Raw genomic sequence first — 19,211 nt, 5'->3', positions numbered from 1 at the left:
ACATGTTTAGGGACTTGTCCAAAAATCACTTGTTTACTTAAACTCAGATGTTGTTGAAGGGGGCTTGCTATGAATACCAAAAGATGATTCTTTCACCTTTATCCTTCTTGTCACTTAGGAAATTCTAAGGATTTTAGGAGCTCTGTATCAGGAACTAGGGACAATAATCAAATATATAGAGTCCAGCAGAAATAATGACCTTCTGGGCTTGAGTGTGATATGGTTAAGTTACAGGATTACATGCAAATAATGCCCCCCTTTTGAGCTGGTAATCTACACCAATGTTTTATTACAAAATCATAAGCATGTAATTCTTCTTCCAGATGCTGTATGTTTCTTATTGTGCCACAATATTGCAAAGGTGTTTAAAGCTACAGGGCTGGAGCAGCTCACCTGGGGTGTGGCTACAGACAAAGAATGGAGACTGAACCCCGGGCCAACCTAACATTTAGGGGACTTGGCAGAAGAGAGAAATCCAGCAAGAGAAATTGAGATGGAACAGCCAATGAGATAGTTAGAAAACTGGGAGACTCATGAGTCCCAGAGCCAAGTGTGGAAAGCATTTTAAGAAAGTGTGAGTTACCTGCTGGCCAAATGTTCCGAAGTCCAGTCAGATGAGGACTGAGAACTAACCAATCATATCCGGCAGGATAGAGGCTCCTGGAGACCTTGAGAAGAGCAACTTCAGCAGACACGTGGTGGGGACAAACGCCTGCCTCCAACTGGTTGAAGAAGGAAAGGGAAGCGAGAAAGTGGAGGCAGTGGGCATAGAAAACACAGTCAGCAAAGCTTGCCTGAGATAATGGAACCTTCCAGAACACGGCATTGTTATGATCTTCCATCATCCCCTTGGGGAATAGTTAATTCAGAAGTCTTGAATTAGAATTTTCATGTTCAGAAGTAACATGCAACACCCACATCACTCTTCCCTTGTGCGAGGGAGGGGACAGGCAGGCACCTCACCAGGGCTAATTCAGGAGCAAGAGTTTTAATGGAGTTGTCAGTTCCACAGAAGAAAAGTGGGACCTACAAGGTGAGGGCATCTTCTTCCCATTCTTCTGCTAATTGGAACAGAACCAAGATGGATTCAGGGCTGAGAGACACATGGGAAGTCTAAATAAAAAGCAAAATTACAATTGGCATTTTTCCCCAACAAATATACAACTCCATGCAGTTATTCTAAAGCAAAATACCACAAATAAACATTTAAAAATACATGAAAATGCACAGACAAATAATATACAAAATTGTCAGTAGAAATCTGCGAATAATTTTAAAACATGTTGGGAGAACATTTGGCTTTTACTATACAGGATTTTCCTAACAGTCACTGATAATTGGATTTTCCTCAATCCCATGTCCAATTTCACTGTAATATGTGGTCTCCTGCCAACCCCATTGGCCAAAGATTATCTTTCTACAACCTTATGGAATGCAAGCTGTAACCCACAGTGCTCAGGGCCGATGAACTGGAACCATGGGCTCCTCACTAACAAGGGTGAATTATTATCACATCTTTCCTAGTGATTAGATTATTCCTTATCATTGTTGTTTTATAGCTTTCTAGTTAGTCATCTCAACACAATTTATTCACAATAATAGTGTTTTTATTATTGCTGCTTTATAGTTCCTATTGCAGTAAAAAATTTATTCTCAATTCTATTATTACAATATTCAACTAGTAATGGAATTCTTATTTTTATTTGATTATGTTTTGAAGCCATAACAATAAAATTTACTCCCAAAAATATTACTGAAAGTTTTATGCTCTTTAAACTACTCAATAGAATGCCTGCAAACACATGAGCGGAGGCCTGCCAAAACATAAACATTGTTCTAGGGGAAAAAAAGAGGGGGAGGAATTGGCTGATACTATGGTGAGACACGTGTTCTTTGATGGAGTAAGTAATAGGATGAAAAAAATGAAAGAACCTTAGGGATGGCTGATTTAGAAGAAGATTAAATTCTAATCGGCAGAAATATTTATTTAAAAAATCACCCTCTTTTTATTATTGCCAAGCCTGCATTTTTTTCTACCACCTTTATCCTCCAAAATAATGTGCTTCCAAAATGATGCCCACACTTTCTTTTGGACTCAAAAATTGCATGGCTTGTTGCTATATTAGTTGGAGAGAGGCTGCTATGAAATATTTTTACCAAGATCAGGGTCACTTTGAAGATGAACAGCTTCAGTGACCTAAGGATTAGAAGGCACCCAGCCAAGTTAGCTCACCGCCTCTGCAGCTCCTTAGCTTCTCTCATGACCCTGAACCCCAGGACACTGCCGTCAACCTCAGCACTTGCCATGCACCCTTTATGCTTGGAACACCAAATCAAGGGGATTAGAACATGAATTATGATCCATCCAGTAGAGCAAAGTATTAGTAAGATTCAAGAAAGTGATATAGCTGATAGATAGCAATTAAGGTGTGGTTAAGGGCTTGGTCTTGGATGACAGATTATCTTGTGGTCACAAGGATGGACGGAAGATTAGGTAGAGGTACAAACTGGTTGACCTTCAGAGATAAGAGACTTAGTGGCAGAAGAGGCAAAATCTAGATTTGATTGCTGAGGGAGCACCTAGGACAGGTTCTTGTTTGGACAGAAACTTCAACAAGATTTTGCTATCATGTAACATAAGAAATGAGTGAATGGATGGGTGCATGGATGGATGAGCAGATTGATAGATAAATGAGTAGATGGGTAGATGGATAGGTAGATTGAAGAATGAATGAATAGTTATGTGGGTCTATGAATAAATGAATGGATGGATGAGTCTGTACTTATAGCACAAATCCACTGACTAGATCTACCCTCTCACATACCCAAGTAGGTAGGCACTTAGCTTGCCATGGCCACCCGCTTTCCTTCACCCAGCTGTGGAACTGGGGAAGAGCACATCTCAGAGCTACTTTTAAGAGAGGAATTGTGGCCAATCTCAGGCTATGGTGCCTTCAGAATATAACTCAGTATTCAAGCTCCAACTATGTGCTACCTGGACTTACCCCTGCCAATGACTAAGCACAGCAGTGGTATATGGGCTCGCCTTGGCAGCAATCTTCCTAGAGCTCGCCACAGTCTGGGGTCCTTCCTACCCAACCCAGCTTTCTTCTTTTTCTCTTTTCGCAGTTGTCAGACTATGGGCTGAGGCTGTCTCTTTCCTCTTGCCTTCTCTTGCTCTTTCTCCCCCCCCCACTTTATCTTCCATAAGAATGACACCCCCAAATCTCTTCCACTTTCAACTCCACCTTGGAGTCTACTTCTTTGATGATCCAACCAATGCACCAGCCAGTCTCTGGGACAAATAAAAATAAATAAATACAACTGATCTTGAATCATGTGGATCTTTCTGTGCTTTGTGGATAATTAAATGGAGAGACACAACTGAAATCTGGAAGTAACAGGGTAATCCTACACGGCCAGGCCTTAGCAGGCTTGCAAATAAAGCCAGCAAGCTATGGAAAGTCACATGCTAACTTAGTGACATCTCATACTAGTCAGCTTTAAAAAAAAAGCATTTTTATCTCACTGTTGGCTTGTCCAGCATATCCACAGTATCTTTCTGAAGATAATACACTTTGCTCTTTCCTCTGTGTTAACGTATCTTCTACGTGGATCAGGGGGAAGGAAGAGGAGCAGGGAAGAAATGCCTGCTCTCAGGGACTAAGCGTGGAGGTGGGATGACAAAGGCCTGAGATCTTCCAGAGGAATTGGAATTCCCAGGAAGTCCTTGCAACCTGCCTGGGCATGGGTAGGGATAGAACAGAAGTGTCGTAAGGGCAATCAGCTTGAGAATGAGCCATTTTTTATCTCTTTTCCCAGTTGGACAGTGATTCATTCAGCTTCAGGTACCAACCAGTTTTCGAAGAGAACACTTCTGATTCATCACTCTGGATCATTACCCTGGAAAACTTGATACAGCGGGTTAGCACTCTAGCTCCCTGCTTCTGTTGGTAGCTCCAGTATTTAAAGAGAAGGCAACCTAATCAGAATAGGCTTCCTCCCCTGCCCGGATGTTGCCGGGGGTTTATTGCCCCATCCAGTGGTTCTCAACCTTCCTAATGCCACAGCCCTTTCATACTGTTCCTGTGGGTCGCGACCCACAGTTTGGGAACCGCTTCCCTATTCCTTCTCATTTCTGTTGAATGTAGTCACCAAGTTCATTACGAATCATTACATGTGTTGTCAGGATCTCAGAGCAACATTAGACAGACCAAATGTGGAGTACTAGGTTAGAATTCAAAAGCCTTGGGTCCTGATTCTGGGTTCACTGCTTATCCGACATGGGGTTTGGGGAAAACCTCACCTGTCTTCTGTTGTAAAAAAGAAAAAAAAAAGTATACCTGTCCTGCCCTTCACTCAGAGTTTGAGTGCATATTAACTGAAATAATGTATGGGAGACCTCTTTGAAAATTATAATGCCATCGAAATGTATGAGACAATCAGCATTGACATAAACAGCAATGAGCTGTAACTAGGATGACAGTTCTATATAGGATTAGTCTAACATAAGACCACACAATACAGAAGAGAAATGTCAAACTCCCCAAGCATAAAAATGTGGAACTATTTTCTCTTTCACCATGAAACATCTTTTTTTTTTCTTTTTTTTTTTGCAGTTTTTGGCCGGGTCCGGGTTTGAGCCCACCACCTCTGGTATATGGAGCCGGCACCCTACTCACTGAGCCACAGGCACCACCCTGAAATATCTTAATATAAAGTTCATTAAAGGATTTTTCTTAAAAACGGGAGTGGGGTGGGTAGAGTTTCTCAGCTTTATATATATTGGAAAAACAGATTTCTGAAATGCATTTCTGAAATGCAGCACATCTCCTTAAAATAAGCTATATCTTAGCTTCTAAAATCAACTGTATGTAATCTCCATAATCCTAGCTCTCTGTTTATAATATAATATTTTCCAACATAATTGACTTGTTCTATAAGATATTCCTAACCTAATATTATGAGTGCATTCCTATTCCTGTTGCTTGTCCTGTCTTACGTATCCACGGTATCTTTCCAAAGACAATACACTCTGCTCTTTCCTGTATATTAATGTGTCTTCTATCTGGATCAGGGGAAGGAAAAGGAGCAGAGAGAAATGAATGTTCTCAGGGGCTAAGCGTGGAGGGAGGACAAGGGTCTGAGAAGATCTTCCGACAGAACTTGGAACTCCCGCAAAGTCCCCTCATCCTGCCCGGCATGGGTGGGGATGCCCTGTATATCTAAAATAATTTCTATAAAAGGATAGAAGTAAGACTCCTACTTTATTTCATAAATGGAGATTAATTGCATACACAGAAAAGTAATTGATAGTAAAATTCTTACAGTGTTCAATAAACCTAAATATTGTACATTCAAAACATTTTAATCCCACACTTGCACAATGAGACCTCCCAGATTTCATAAGCCTCCTACTTCTTATTACCATGCCTGGAACTAATATTGTCAGCAGAGGGAGAACTTCCTTCCCATAACTTTCCTATCTTCTGCTTGCTTCTATTGCCATTTCCTTAACTCGCTAGAAGGATGCCAAGTTACTCTGCTGGTAAGTCTTTTAAAACTTAAGGTAAGTGATAAAGTTATAAAGAAAGTTTACAAGTTTATTACTATGTCTAAGATGCCAAGCTTTAATGCACAAACAACCTTGTTGTAGTAGGATCAAAATTATTAGCCCAAATTATAGAAAGGGAAACTGAGTCACAGAGAGATCCTCTCCCCCCGCCCCTTGACTGCTATTTGCTGTGGTCTAAATGTTTGTGTCTTCTCAAAATTTCTTTGTTAAAATTTCATCCCCAGTCCAGAGGTGTCAGAGCTCCCAAAAGCGTTGAGAGGTGATGAAGTCTTAAGGGTGAAGCCCTCATGAAAAAGATAAATGCTCTTAAAAAGGAGGTCCAGGAGCTTGTTTGCCCTTCTCCTATGTGCAGATGCAGTGAGAAGCCGTGAGCCCTCACCAAACTCAGATTCTGCTGCCCCCTTGTCTGGGACTTCTCAGCCTCTAGAACTGTGAGCAAGAAATTTTTGTTGCATATAAATTACCTACTTTAAGACTAAGACACTATCTAAGACGTAACATCTAAAATTAAAAAGTGGGCTGGAGACCGGCCACATCAACATGACCAGATGAGGTCAGGAAGGTAGAATCTCAGATCCCACCCCAGATGCCATTTTGGCACGGTCCCCAGGTGATTAACATTTTGTTATCTTTGCATCCATTTGTTTATCATGGGTCCTATTTGCTTCCATATCCTTAATATCCCCATGGAATGCCACGCTGGGACCCTTGCTCTTCACTCCATCCAGGACTCTCTTCTTTGAGTTAGCAGAAGAGCCTACTCTGTCTCCTACCATCAGAATGAGAGAGATATAGTAGGTATATCTTTATAGTAGGTACTTGGTAAACATTTGCTGCATGAGTGAATTTTATTTTCATAATTATACAACGTGAGTGCAACACTAAAAATTCACCCACAATGAACTCACCCCTACCCCATCTTTTCCTCCTTTGTAATCTCTTACCAGCAGGTAACAGAAGCCCCTCTAGGTAAATGACTTAGTCTCTCTATGCCTTTTGTTTCCCCCTCTGTAAAACAGGGTGAAAACACTTCTCACTAAAGTTTACTGGGATGATTAAATTAAATCAGAGTGCACGCATAAATTGTGTAGCCCTGTAGTTCACTAACTTGGTTTCATTTTAGAATCATCTGGGGAGACTTCCCTGGCACATCCCTCCCCAGACCAATTACATTAGAATTTCTGATTCAAATGAGCAGTTAGGTTTGACAGGTGCTGGTGTCCACTGCCCTCTATGTTGTGGATGCCAAATAAACCACAATACTTTAGCCTTGTTTATTATTTCTCCTACCTAGGCCTTGGCAAAAGGCAAATCTCTCTGGATAGTACAGACCCACTTCTCATATCTTATGTCAGGTTTCTCCCTCCCCTGGCCTCAAGGCAAGGCCTATCTCCGGCTCCCCTGGACTTTCTGAAGTCTTAGCCATGAAGTCATACCTTCTCTCTGAAAACTTTTTTCATCACTCCAAAACTTGATCTCCTCCTCTCAAATCCAGTGGCAACCTATAAAATCTACACACTGACCCCGTTCTTATACATGTAGCTCACAGCTGTTTTGTGTGTGTCCAGTTGGTGCAGCTCCCATACCTCCAGCCTGGTGCTAGAGATACCCTCAACTATAAAAGGATTATTTTTAAAAATATAAAATCAAATCTCTCATATAAAACAACATGGGTCAAATATTTTATTTAATGCGTTAATTGATAAGTGACTCAGTAAGTTGTTACAACCATTTCAAAGGAGAATTCAAAGAGCTATATATTACATACCCCAAGGAATAACGGAATATTGAAATAAATTTACAAATACCTGCACAATGGGTCCATTGCATTCCCCTGAACATCATTCACTTGTCTGTCTACAGAAAAGAATCATTTAAATTATTATTAATTTTCTGCAGCATACAGAGTTGTAAACTAGATCAAAGACAATAGAAGGCAGAGGTAACCACAACTGGGGCTCTAGACCATGTCCACATTTCTGCAGTACGATAGATGCCCCATAATGTTTGCAGGCCATATCAAAGTCTTTCACAATTTTTCATGACAGCATGCAGTATTTTTCTGGTCTACCTAAAAATTCTTGTTGGGGTAGAGAGAAGGGTTAGGTGAAAACCAAGTAAGAAGTCTCACTTAGGCATTTGAGGGAGATTAATTCAGCTAATGGCATCCTCAGATACCTGCAGCAAGGGAAGCCAAAATCCAAGCTTTATCTGGGGTAACCTAGACTCTAGAGAGGTCTGTACTGATTTTTTCTGATAAGAGGTCAAACATCCAGCATTACTAGAAAAGGCTTTACTTTTATTTATTTTTGCAGTTTTTGGCCAGAGGCCGGATTTGAACCCGCCACCTCCAGTATATGGGGCTGGCACTCCTTTGAGCCACAGGCACCACCTGGAAAGGCTTTACTCTTATCATCAAGCTGGCCAAGCTGGGAAGGAGAAAGAAAATGCACCGAGAAGCTCAGTCAAGTCAATGAAAGGGAAAGGAGGGCCTTTGGTTCTAACTGAGCGTTCTTCAGGTGCTTACATGTATAATACCTCATTTCAATTCCCAATCAACCTGAAATACAGTAACTTTATCCCTGTTTTTCCTAAGAAGAAAATAAAGGTTAGAAGAGAAATGTGATTTGTCCAACATAGGGCAAGGATTTCAACCAGAGCCATCTTTGCCGAGGTCCACACTCTTTCCTATAGTTTAATATTGCAGATTAGGTTAGTTCATTTCTCTATCATTTCCAGGAGCCTCCAATACCTTCTTCTTATGAAGACTGCTATTTTACTCTGAAAAAAAATTAATTACATCTCAAACACAGTGTCAATTTATCATGGGAGGTCCAACAACAAACTGAAATGTCATTTTTAGTCACCGATTTCACTAATATTTTAAAAATTGCTTTTCAAATATTTGAATGTTTCCCAAATCTGCCCCTCACTTCTTGTCTTTCTTGCTAAGCTGAAATATTTAAAATGTAGTAATTTCTTACAGGCACTTTGCAATTATAGGAAAAAGGTGCAATTATAGGGGAAAGTACCGAAAATTTAGAATGTATCATGGAGATGCTGAAGTTGAGGGTCTGTGTTGAAAACCTGCATACTGCCTGTCTGAGAATCTGTGATTAGCAGATCAAGTTACAATTGTATGGTGTGGGGAGTGTAGTTGCTCAGCCTCATTTGGCAGCACATGTGATTGAACTCCCTCAAAGATGAATAAGTAGACTCTAATCCCAACACTGCTATTAAACTCAAGTGCTACTCTTAACTCCTTTAAACCAAGTACCCACGCCAGAAGAAATATTTCAACTTCTCTTCTGAACTTGGTTCCTGAGTTTTCTGTAGTAATGAGTACACTGCTGATAATTTATATTCTGTTTGCTTGACACTTGGCATCTGCACATCATCCTCACTTCCTTCCTGTGCTTCATAGCTGTGCAGGGTCTCTTTGCATTGAAACATCACAGCTCACTCAATCGTTCTCCCAGCAGTGTAACATTAGGCTAGAAGCACCCTGGCTGGGCTCATGAATTTTAAAAAATTGGTAATGATAAACTATATATGTCCTTATTTGTTGTTAAATACAGTAGAACTTCATAGTTGACCACCTCCCTACATTGGCCTCCTCCTTAAGTTAACCTGGTTTTCGTATTTTCATAGACCAGATATGTACCACATGTACCTATCAGTACAGTAGGCCTACTTCTTTATGTTGACCACCTCCATATGTTGACCAGTTTGCTACCATCGCTTACAGGGGTTCTATATAGATATAGATATAAATACAGATATAGATTTTCACAGTAACTGTCTAAAACCTATGTAGTCAACAATTTTATTCTAAAATGCACTGTTTGCAAGTCCAATGTTAGTAACTGATCACTTCTAATCAATGTACAAGTATTTAGGATGTATTTCCTGAGGGTGGATGTTCCCAAAGTAGAATTAATAGGTCTACAATTATTTTATTTAAAAATTGAATTAATGGATTATAACACTCTTCCAATAGTCTTATAATTTATCTGTGTGTATCTACTTCCTCCAGTATGATCTCTGTCCTGATTTCCGAGAAAGCTCTCCAAATATCAAATTTTTTCCTATTTTTCCATAACTTCCCATTGCTTTAAAGGTTAAGAAAATTCCCTTGTCATTCCTTACAGGGACTACATGGCCTGCCTCCTTCCCATAGCCCTTCCCTGGTCTAGATGATATAATCCTGTCCCCTTCATACCTCAACTTTCTCATCAGTTTCTCAAGGCAACCTTCCTGATCCCTTCCACTTGTGACTGGGTCACGTCTCTCTATTGTATGTTCTCATAAAGAAACTAATCAAGGATGCTTCACCGCACTAATGAAGGCTGCAATTTTCTATTTATTAATGGGATGATTTGGCTATGGTCTGTCTCTGCCACCAGATCTCAAGCTCCATGAGGACAGGGACCTGCTCTTTCTGCCCACCATTACCTTCCCAGTGCCTGGCACAGTGCTAGGACCAGAGAAGTACTCTATAATTATTTGTTGAGTTAACAAGTGTATGAACTTGTTATTCTTGGTCCCTACAATTGTATCTATTTATTTGCTGGTTTGTTTTTCCCCAGCTTTTTTCATTTTTTTTCTTATTTTCCCGCTGGTTTCACAAGATTGCATTGTAGGAATGGGAAGGAGGAAACAGAAATGAACAGGTACTGGCACCTTCCCAGCAGATTTTCACATGGTTGCACTTAATCTTCATAGTCTGTGCGATATTATCCTTCCACGTTTACAGAGGTGAAACTGGGGCTTCGAGACACTGTATGAAGTTACACCTCTAGGAAATGGTGCAGCCAGAGTATAAACCTAGACCGGACTTTTGCTGCTGGAATTGGAGCTTGGTCAGCAGGCTGGGGCGTCATCTGCTACTCCTCTTAGCAAGGCTTTGGGCCTCAGTTTCCCCCTCTACAAAATAAGGACTGGAAGCCAACATGAGTGTATGTTTCTTTAATCACTAGAGATAATAAAAAGTGCTCAAGTGATGACCTGCCATGGCAGGTTGGCCCGTTATTGACAGTGGCTGATTAAAAACTGGCCACAAGCTCGCCCCTTCCCTGATCTGCACACTGTGGCAGTGCCCTCCCACACTGACTCTGGGACTGGGCCTGTGATTCCTTTGCCTCATAGTGTCAGTAGCAGACACTATGAAAGCAGAGACATGAAAGCTCACACACGCTGACTGAGGGTTGCCCTCTGGCTGTGCTTCTGTCACGTAGGAATAAACCTCAAATAGATTTTCAGGTGATGAAAGCAGGTGTTCCCAGTGCAGCAGCTAGATGCCCCTTAAAGACCGAGCCACTCAACTGACCTCAGAGGCCCAAGGAAACCAGTAGAGCCCAGAGGAACCACTGAGTCATCCAATTGCCAACCCATGTTCTCAACAAATGGTTATTGTCTTAAGCCACTATATTTTGGGTAATTTATACATACAAATTTTTTTTTAATTTTTAATGACCAAAATAAAAAACATCTAAAACCAGCCTTGTTCTTGCCTATCCTTGTCTGTTTTCGGCTTGACTTTGGCCTCCCATCTGGCCCTGCATTTAAGAGCAGGGTCTTTGAAGACATCCTTGCTCATGACAGTTTTGTTCAAGGGACTATCCACAGAGTGCCGTGTGGGCGCGAGGTGATCATGTTATGAACTTTCACAGAGAACTTCATCTTTGTCCTCTTGGCAATTTTCTTCCCTGTGGCAGCAGCTGTCCCGTGGTGGGCTCAGTGGTTAGTTCCAAACACGAGAGCATGGCTGTAGGGGCATCTGAGGTGCCATCATCAATGTTCTTTCCCATTACAGCTTTGTGTCCAGAGTAGCATCTGGCCAAGGTCAATACCACTTGTCCTATTTTCATGAAATTGCCCATTTCAACAGCAATCACCTAGGTCTCCAGCAGAGAAAAGGCTATGTTTTTTAGGACAATGAACACCTTTATTACATGAGCTAAGACAGGAGAAAGGAGGAACTATTTGTCTTTTAGGGCCTTGATTTTCTTCAGATAAAACTCCAGCTCCTTGCCCTCTGGCATGTTGCCACCTGCTAAGCCACACTGGCCTGGTCTTAATGCGATGCACACAAGAAGCTTGCCCTACTGGAAATGCCCCTCCAGAAAACTGCTGATTTGGGCATTCTTTTTCCTTTCATCAGAATTCTTCTGATCTTGTTTTTTTTTATTTATTTTTTTAAATCTCTTCTTTCTCATGAGTCAGCGTGGCATGCTTCTTGCAGCCCAGGGGCAGAGCATAGTAGGACTCATACCACTGTCTGTACAGCGTGCTGTCAATAAGCGTGATACAGTTCTTCACCAAGGTCTTGGTGCAAACCAGCTCGATATTGGAGGCATTGTAGACAACATCAATGATTCTTGTCTTGTGAGTACAACACTCTGAGCCCCAGGAGAAGTTTCCCATGTCCAGGCTCAGGGCACAGTATTTCTTGTTACCTCCCCCAACACGGACTGTGTGTATGCACTGGGGCCAATCTTAGTGTTAGCAGCAGGATGTCCCAACTCATACTTCCACTACTTGTGGCAGGACTTTCTTTCTTTCTTTCTTTTAAATTTCAGATTAATATGAGGGTATAAATTTTTAGGTTACAATGTTCTCACTTTCAAGGTAAAGTTCAAATTGTAGAAGAGCCCTTTGCCCAAGAGGTGTGCTGAATACCCTTGCATTGTGCACATTGAGATTGCACCAAATGCTTTCTCTCCTCCCTCCAGTTCCCCTCTTCCCTCCTCATCGTTTCTTTCTCCTCATCTCTCCCCCTTGCTAGGCTATTTTTGCATTTTATCATTCATATAAGCATGTAATTGTTTATATATTGGTTTCATATTTGCATTGAGTGCATTGGATACTGGTTTTTTTCCCATTCTTCAGATACTTTACTAAGAAGTATGTTTCAACTTTATCAAGGTAAACATAAAAGATATAAAGTCTCTATCATTTCTTATGGCTGAGTAGTACTCCATGGTGTGTGTGTGTGTATATATATATATATATCACAATTTGTTCATCCATTCATGTATTGATGAGCATTTGGGTTGCTTCCCTGACTTGGAAATTATGAATTAAGCTGCAATAAACATTCTGGTGCAAATTTCTTCGTTGTAAAATGCTTTTTGTTCTTCTGGGAATTATGAGAGCAAATGAAAGGTCAACTTTTAGCTCTTTGAGAATTCTCCATATTTCTTTCCATAAAGGTTGCATTAGTTTGCAACCCCACCAGCAGTGTAAAAGTGTTCCCTTCTCTCTACCATGTCAGCATCTGCAGTTTGGGGATTTTGTGATGTAACCTAATCTTACTGGAGTTAGGTAATATTTCAGAGTGGTTTTGATTTTCATTTCTCTGATAATTAAAGACAATGAGAATTTTTTCATATGTTTGTTGGCCATTTGTCTGTCATCTTCAGAGAAGTTTCTATTCAAGTCTCTTGCCTACCAAGAAATGGAGTTTTGTTCTTTTCTTATTGATTAATTTGAGTTCTCTATAGATTCTAGTTACCAGGCCTTTGTCAGATTCATCTTTTCCCATTCCAAAGTCTGTTTCCTTTGGTTGTGGTACCCTTAGCAGTGCAGAAGCTTTTTAGTTTGATTAAATCCCAGTTAAGTATTTTTGGTGTTGCTGCAATCACCAAGGGGGTTCTCCTCATAAAGTCTTTTCCCAGGCCAATATTTTCAAGCATTTTCCCCACACTCTCTTCTAGAATTTTTATTGTTTTCATGTCTTAAATTTAAATCTTTTATCCAGAGAGAATCGATTTTTGTCAATTTTAGTTTCAGTCGTCTACATGTGGCTAACCAGTTCTCCCAGCACCATTTGTCAAATAGGGATTCTTTGCCCCAGTGCATGCTTTTGTTTGGTTTATCAAAGACCAAATGACAATATGTGGCAGGGTTCATCTCTAGGTTCTCTATTCTATTCCATAGACCTATGTCCATTTTTGTGCCAGTACCATGCTGTTTTGATCACTATAGACTTGTAGTATAACCTGAAGTCTGGTAACAGGATCCCTCCAGATTTGTTTTTATTTCTAAGAATTGCATTGGATATTTGGGTTGTTTTCTGGTTCCACATGAAACAAAGTACTGTTTTTTCAGGTTCTTCAAAGTATACCACTAGTGTTTTAATGGCATTAAATCTGTAGATTGCTTTGGGTAGTATGGACATTTTAACAATGTTGATTCTTCCCAAACACAAGCATGGTATGTTCTTCCATTTGTTAACATTTTCTGCCATTTCTTTCCTCAGTGTTTCATCATTCCCTTTACAGAGATTTTTCACGCCTTTTGTTAGATGAATTTCAAAGATTTCATCTTTTTGGAGCTACTGTGAAATATATAGAGTCTTTGATTTTATTCTCAGATTAGCTGTTATTGGCATATATGAAGGCTACTGATTTATGGGTATTGATTTGTATCCCAAAATGCTGCTATATTCCCTGATAACTTCTAAGAGCTTTGTAGTTGAGTTCCTGGGGTTTTCCAAGTATAAGATCATGTCATCCACAAATAGTGAGAGTTTGACCTCCTCTGTATATGCTTGATCTCCTTCGCTTACCTTATTACAATAGCTAGGACTTCCAGCACTACAATGAATAGCAGTGGTGACAGTGGGTATCCTTGTCTAGTTTCAAGTCTGAGTGGAAATGCTATCAGTTTTACTCCATTCAATATGATATTGGCTGTGGCCATGTAGATGGCCTCTATCAGTTTAACTAATGTCCCACCTAAGCCTATTTTCTTAAGTGTTCTTATCACGAAAGGATGCTGGATATTGTCAAAAGCCTTTTCATCATCAATTGAAAAAATTATATGGTCTTTGTTTTTTATTTTATTTATATGGTGAATTTTATGTATGAATTTATATATGTTGAACCAAGTCTTGCATCCCTGGAATAAAACCCACTTGATCATGGTGTATAACTTTTTAAATGTGTCATTGAATTCTGCTTGCTAAGATCTTATTGAATATTTTTGCATCGTTTTCATTAAAATATTGGTCTATAGTTTTCTTTTTTTGTTGGGTCATTTTCTGGTTTGGGGATCAGGGTGATACTTGCTTCATACAATGTGCTGGGGAGGCTTCCCATGCAATATAGGAACTAGTTCCTCTTTGAGATTTGGTAGAATTCTGGTGTAAAACCCTCTGGTTTAGGGCTTTACTTTTTTGGAAGAGATTTTGCATTGTTTATGACATTTCAGTACTTGATACAGGTCTATTCAAAATTTCTAATTCTTTCTGACTGAGTTTAGAAAGGTGGTGTGATTCTAGGTATTGGTCCATTTCCTCTACATTTTCATATTTCTGGGAATAGAGTTTTTGTAGTAATCATTGAGGATCTTTTGTATTGCAGTGGTATCTGATATTATTTCCGCTTTATCATTTCTGATTGAAGTTATTAGAGAGATTAATTTTCTGTTTCTGGTTAGTCTGGCCAAGGGTTTATCAATTTTATTAATCTTTTCAAAGAACCAACATTTTGTTTCATGGATCTTCCAAATGATTCTTTTGTTTTCAATTTCATTTAATTCTGCTCTAATTTTTGTTATTTCATTTATTCTTCTGGCTTTGGGGATGTATTTTTCTTCCTTTCCCTGTTGCTTGAGATGGTCTATTAGGCTGTAGATGTAATCTCTTTCTGTTTTCTTGATGAAGGCATGTAATACTATATAAATTTCCCTCTTTGGACTGTTTTGGAGTATCTAACAGATTTTGACAGTTTGTGTCTTCATTATCATTCTTTTCCAGAAATCTAATGATTTGCTTTTTGACCCAGCTGTCTTTGACCCAGCTGTCATTCAGCACACGGTTATTTGGTTTCCATCACTTCATTTGAGTATGAAGATTTCTATTGCTGTTAACTCCAACTTTTATCCTGTAATCATCTGAGAAGATACAAGGAATGATTTCTATTCTCTTGAATTTGTTGAGTTTAGACTTGTGTCCTAAGGTATTATCAATTTCAGAGGATGATCCATGCACTGATGAAAAGAATGTGTGTTCAGCTTCACTAGGATGAAATGTTCTATATATGTCTGTTAAGTACATTTGTTCTAAGGTCATGTTTAAATCTGTTCTTTCTTTGTTTATTTTCTACTTGGAGGATCTGTCCAGTATTGACAACTATTATAATGCAACTATTATAGTGCAGGAAGATAACATATTGTACAGATCAATTAGAGTTTGTCTTATAAATCAAGGCACATTCTGGTAGTATGCGTAAATGTAAATTATTAAAATATCTTCATGTTGTGTGCTTCCCTTGACAAATATGTAGTGTCCATCCTTGTTGTTTCTTACTTTTGTTGGTTTAAATCCAATTGTACCTGCAAGTAAGACCGCCACTCCTGCTTTTTTTGCTTTCTGATTGCCTGGGTTCCTGTTTTCCATCCCTTCAACCTGAGTCTTGTTTTATCTTTTGAGGTAAGGTGTGTTTCTTGGAGGCAACATATATCTGGCCTGAGTTTTTAAATCCAGTCAGCCAGCCTGTGCCTCTTTAAAGAATTCGAGCTATTCACGTTTATTGAGAGAATTGAGAGGTATGGTAGAGTTTCAGTCATCTTGTTTTTCAGAGTTCCAGAAATTATTTTTTTCCCTTTCACCACTGTGGAGGCTAGGCTTTGTTTTTTAATTTCTGGTTGAGTTTACTTTGGTGGTGGACTATCATGTTGGTCATTATGAAGAATGAGCCTGAGGACTTCTTGTAGAGCTAATCTGGGTATGGCACATTTCCTCAACATATGGATGTTAGTAATGTATTTTATTTCTCCATCACAAATGAAATTCAGTTTATACAGGATGCAGGATTCTGGGCTGAAAATTGTTTTGTTTAAGAAGGTTAAAAGTTGTTGATCATTCTCTTCTGCCCTGAAAAGTTGCAGCTGAAAGATCTGCAGTCTCCTGATATTTTTCCCTCTGTAGGTAATTTTCTCATCCCTAGCTGCATGAAGAATTTTCTCCTTCATATTAACTTTAGCAAAGTTAATTACAATGTGTCTAGAAGATGCATTGTTTGGATTGAGTCATGCTGGAGCTCTGAAACTTTCTACTATCTGAATTTCTGTGTCTCTCACAATGCTTGGGAAATTATCCATCATAATGTCTTGGAGTAGACATCTGTGCCTTTAGGATCATCCTCATCTTCTTCAGGAATCCCTATAATTTGGATGTTTGATCTTTTGGAATGATCTGATAACTCTCTTGGGTGATATTCTGTTCTTGTTCTCTTTTTGTCTGCCTCTTTGAATGCTTAGGATAGTTCGAACATCTTGTCTTCAATTTCTGAAATTTTTTCTTCTCCCTGTTCAACTCTATTACAAGAGTCTCTACTGTGTTTCAAAGCTCCTTAAATGCCTTTTCAATTCCTTAAGCTTTGCTATGTATTTCCTCATTATGTCCATATCCTTGGTGACTTTGTCTTTGAATTCATTAATTTGTTTAGACAACTTCTGAACTTTTTTTGGATTTCTATTTCCATCTTTTCCTCCATTCCAATCATCCTATTTGCCATGCATATTCTGAATTTTATTTCTGACATTTCAGCAATTTCTCTATGGATGGTATTTTCTTTTGGATCTCCTTTGTACTCTCTTGGGGGAGTTCATCTGCTCTGATTTTTGTGTTGACAGAGTTCTTCTGCTGGTTCTTCCCCAGGAGTGTGTGTGTATATATATATACACACACTTTTTAGTTAAAATGATTGATTGTCCCTGAATATTTGCTGGGGGCTAATCTTATTGGAGACCTTTAGGAAACACTATACTATTTAGCAAAATTAAATCTGGAGGGGTGAGACTAGCTTGGGAGGTCCCAGAACCTGAAGTTAACCAGTGATCTTCTCCAGTGATCTGGGGCTCGTGATTGTGGCTCTTCTCCCACAGCCTTGTAAATGTCCCTTTCTTGTTATTTCCAGGAATTTTGAGTGCCAGTTTGGCAAGATAGCTCAACCTGACTCTGTCTTGTTGTCAGCCTTCCCTCTACCCAATTCTAAGGAGTTGTAGTATTTTTCTGTAATCTCTGCTGGGCACCAATGCAAACATCTGCAGCCCCACACTCACTGAGGCTAGCTGGAGTAGGAAAAGCTACAGACAGACCGACGGAACCCACCCCTCACTGCTTCAACACCTCTGTTCCTCAATTTCAGAGGGTTGCCAGACAAACACCTCTAGCCATGAGTTCCCATCAAACTCTCTCCGGTGGCACTAACAATGCCCACTCAAATGAATTTGGAGGGTAGCCAGGCAGATAGCCCTGGCCGCCCATTCCAGTGAAACTTGCACAGGTGGGGCTAGCATCACCCACCCAAATAAATTCAGGGGGTCACCAAGCAGCCAGAAGATAGAAATCCGTGGGCATATCTATCTGAGAAATCCCAAGAGGTTCCAAGATCCAAGAAGGGTCTTTTCTAATGGGAAAGGGAATCAGAAAAATCCACTTCTCTGCCTGCCAAAGTTAGAACTGCAGTGCCACTGTTTCACTGGCCCACATGACACAGCCTTGCAGTAAACTCTCCACACACTCCAGCCTCTGCAGTGGGCAGTCTTTCAGGCAACCAGGAAAGGAGGAAGAGTGAGCTATGTGTTCAGGATTGCAGAGAAAATATTTGTTCACTTTTGTGCCAGGCAGTATGGAGCCTAGGCTTGGAGGTGAGATCTCACCGGTGTGGGCCCAGAATTCATCAGCTCTCTCTCATGGGGTGAGGTGAGAGGTCTTTTTGTTTCCTGATCATTCTGAAAAGCCCACCAGGCCTCCCATTTGGGAAAGGGGTCACCTGTCCTCTTGGCAATGGATGCTTTCCAACTGGTTGCTCCATACCTGATCTAGTTGTCTTCCTTCCTCTTTCTTGGTCCCACCACTTGCCTCAGCAGGGATTATGTGTACTTTGCTTTCTTATCTCTGTGTTCACCTCCACTCTTTCAGCTTCTCCAATTCATTTCAGTCCAATAACTCTTCCTCTGGACAGGAGCCTGTGGTAAAAGCCACTTCTAGTCAGCTGTTTTGACTGTAGCAGGGCTTTCTCTTGCTCCTGATCTTGGGGTGCTTGTGACAGTTGTCCAGATAGAGGCCCATCACTTGGCACTGGCTGGAAAGAGTTTTTAACTATTTTTTTCATCATATGTTGATTCTATAATTTTTCCACAAGTCAGTAGCCTTTGTATACACCAATAACAGTCAAGATGAGAAGCTAATTAAGGACACAACTCCCTTCACCATAGTTTCAAAGAAAATGAAATACCTAGGAATATACCTAACGAAGGAGGTGAAGGACCTCTATAAAGAAAATTATGAAATCCTCAGAAAGGAAATAGCAGAGGATATTAATAAATGGAAGAACATACCATGCTCATGGATGGGAAGAATCAACATTGTTAAAATGTCTATACTTCCCAAAGCAATCTACCTATTCCATGCCATTCCTATCAAAATACCAACATCGTACTTTCAAGATTTGGAAAAAATGATTCTGTGTTTTGTATGGAACCGGAAAAAAATCCGTATAGCTAAGGCAGTTCTTAGTAATAAAAATAAAGCTGGGGGCATCAGCATACCAGATTTTAGTCTGTACTACAAAGCCATAGTGCTCAAGACAGCATGGTACTGGCACAAAAACAGAGACATAGA

At 40.0% G+C, this 19,211-nt stretch overlaps 1 pseudogene; it reads right to left on the bottom strand.

Moving 5' to 3' along the window:
- Positions 1-11,556: 11,556 nt before the first annotated feature.
- The window catches only part of LOC128589764 (40S ribosomal protein S8-like), a 54,694-nt pseudogene continuing 47,039 nt past the window's right edge, over positions 11,557-19,211 (bottom strand).

The sequence above is a fragment of the Nycticebus coucang genome, chromosome 7, assembly GCF_027406575.1.
Source record: "Nycticebus coucang isolate mNycCou1 chromosome 7, mNycCou1.pri, whole genome shotgun sequence".
Taxonomy (NCBI): domain Eukaryota; kingdom Metazoa; phylum Chordata; class Mammalia; order Primates; family Lorisidae; genus Nycticebus; species Nycticebus coucang.
This window is presented reverse-complemented; position numbering and strand designations above follow the sequence as displayed.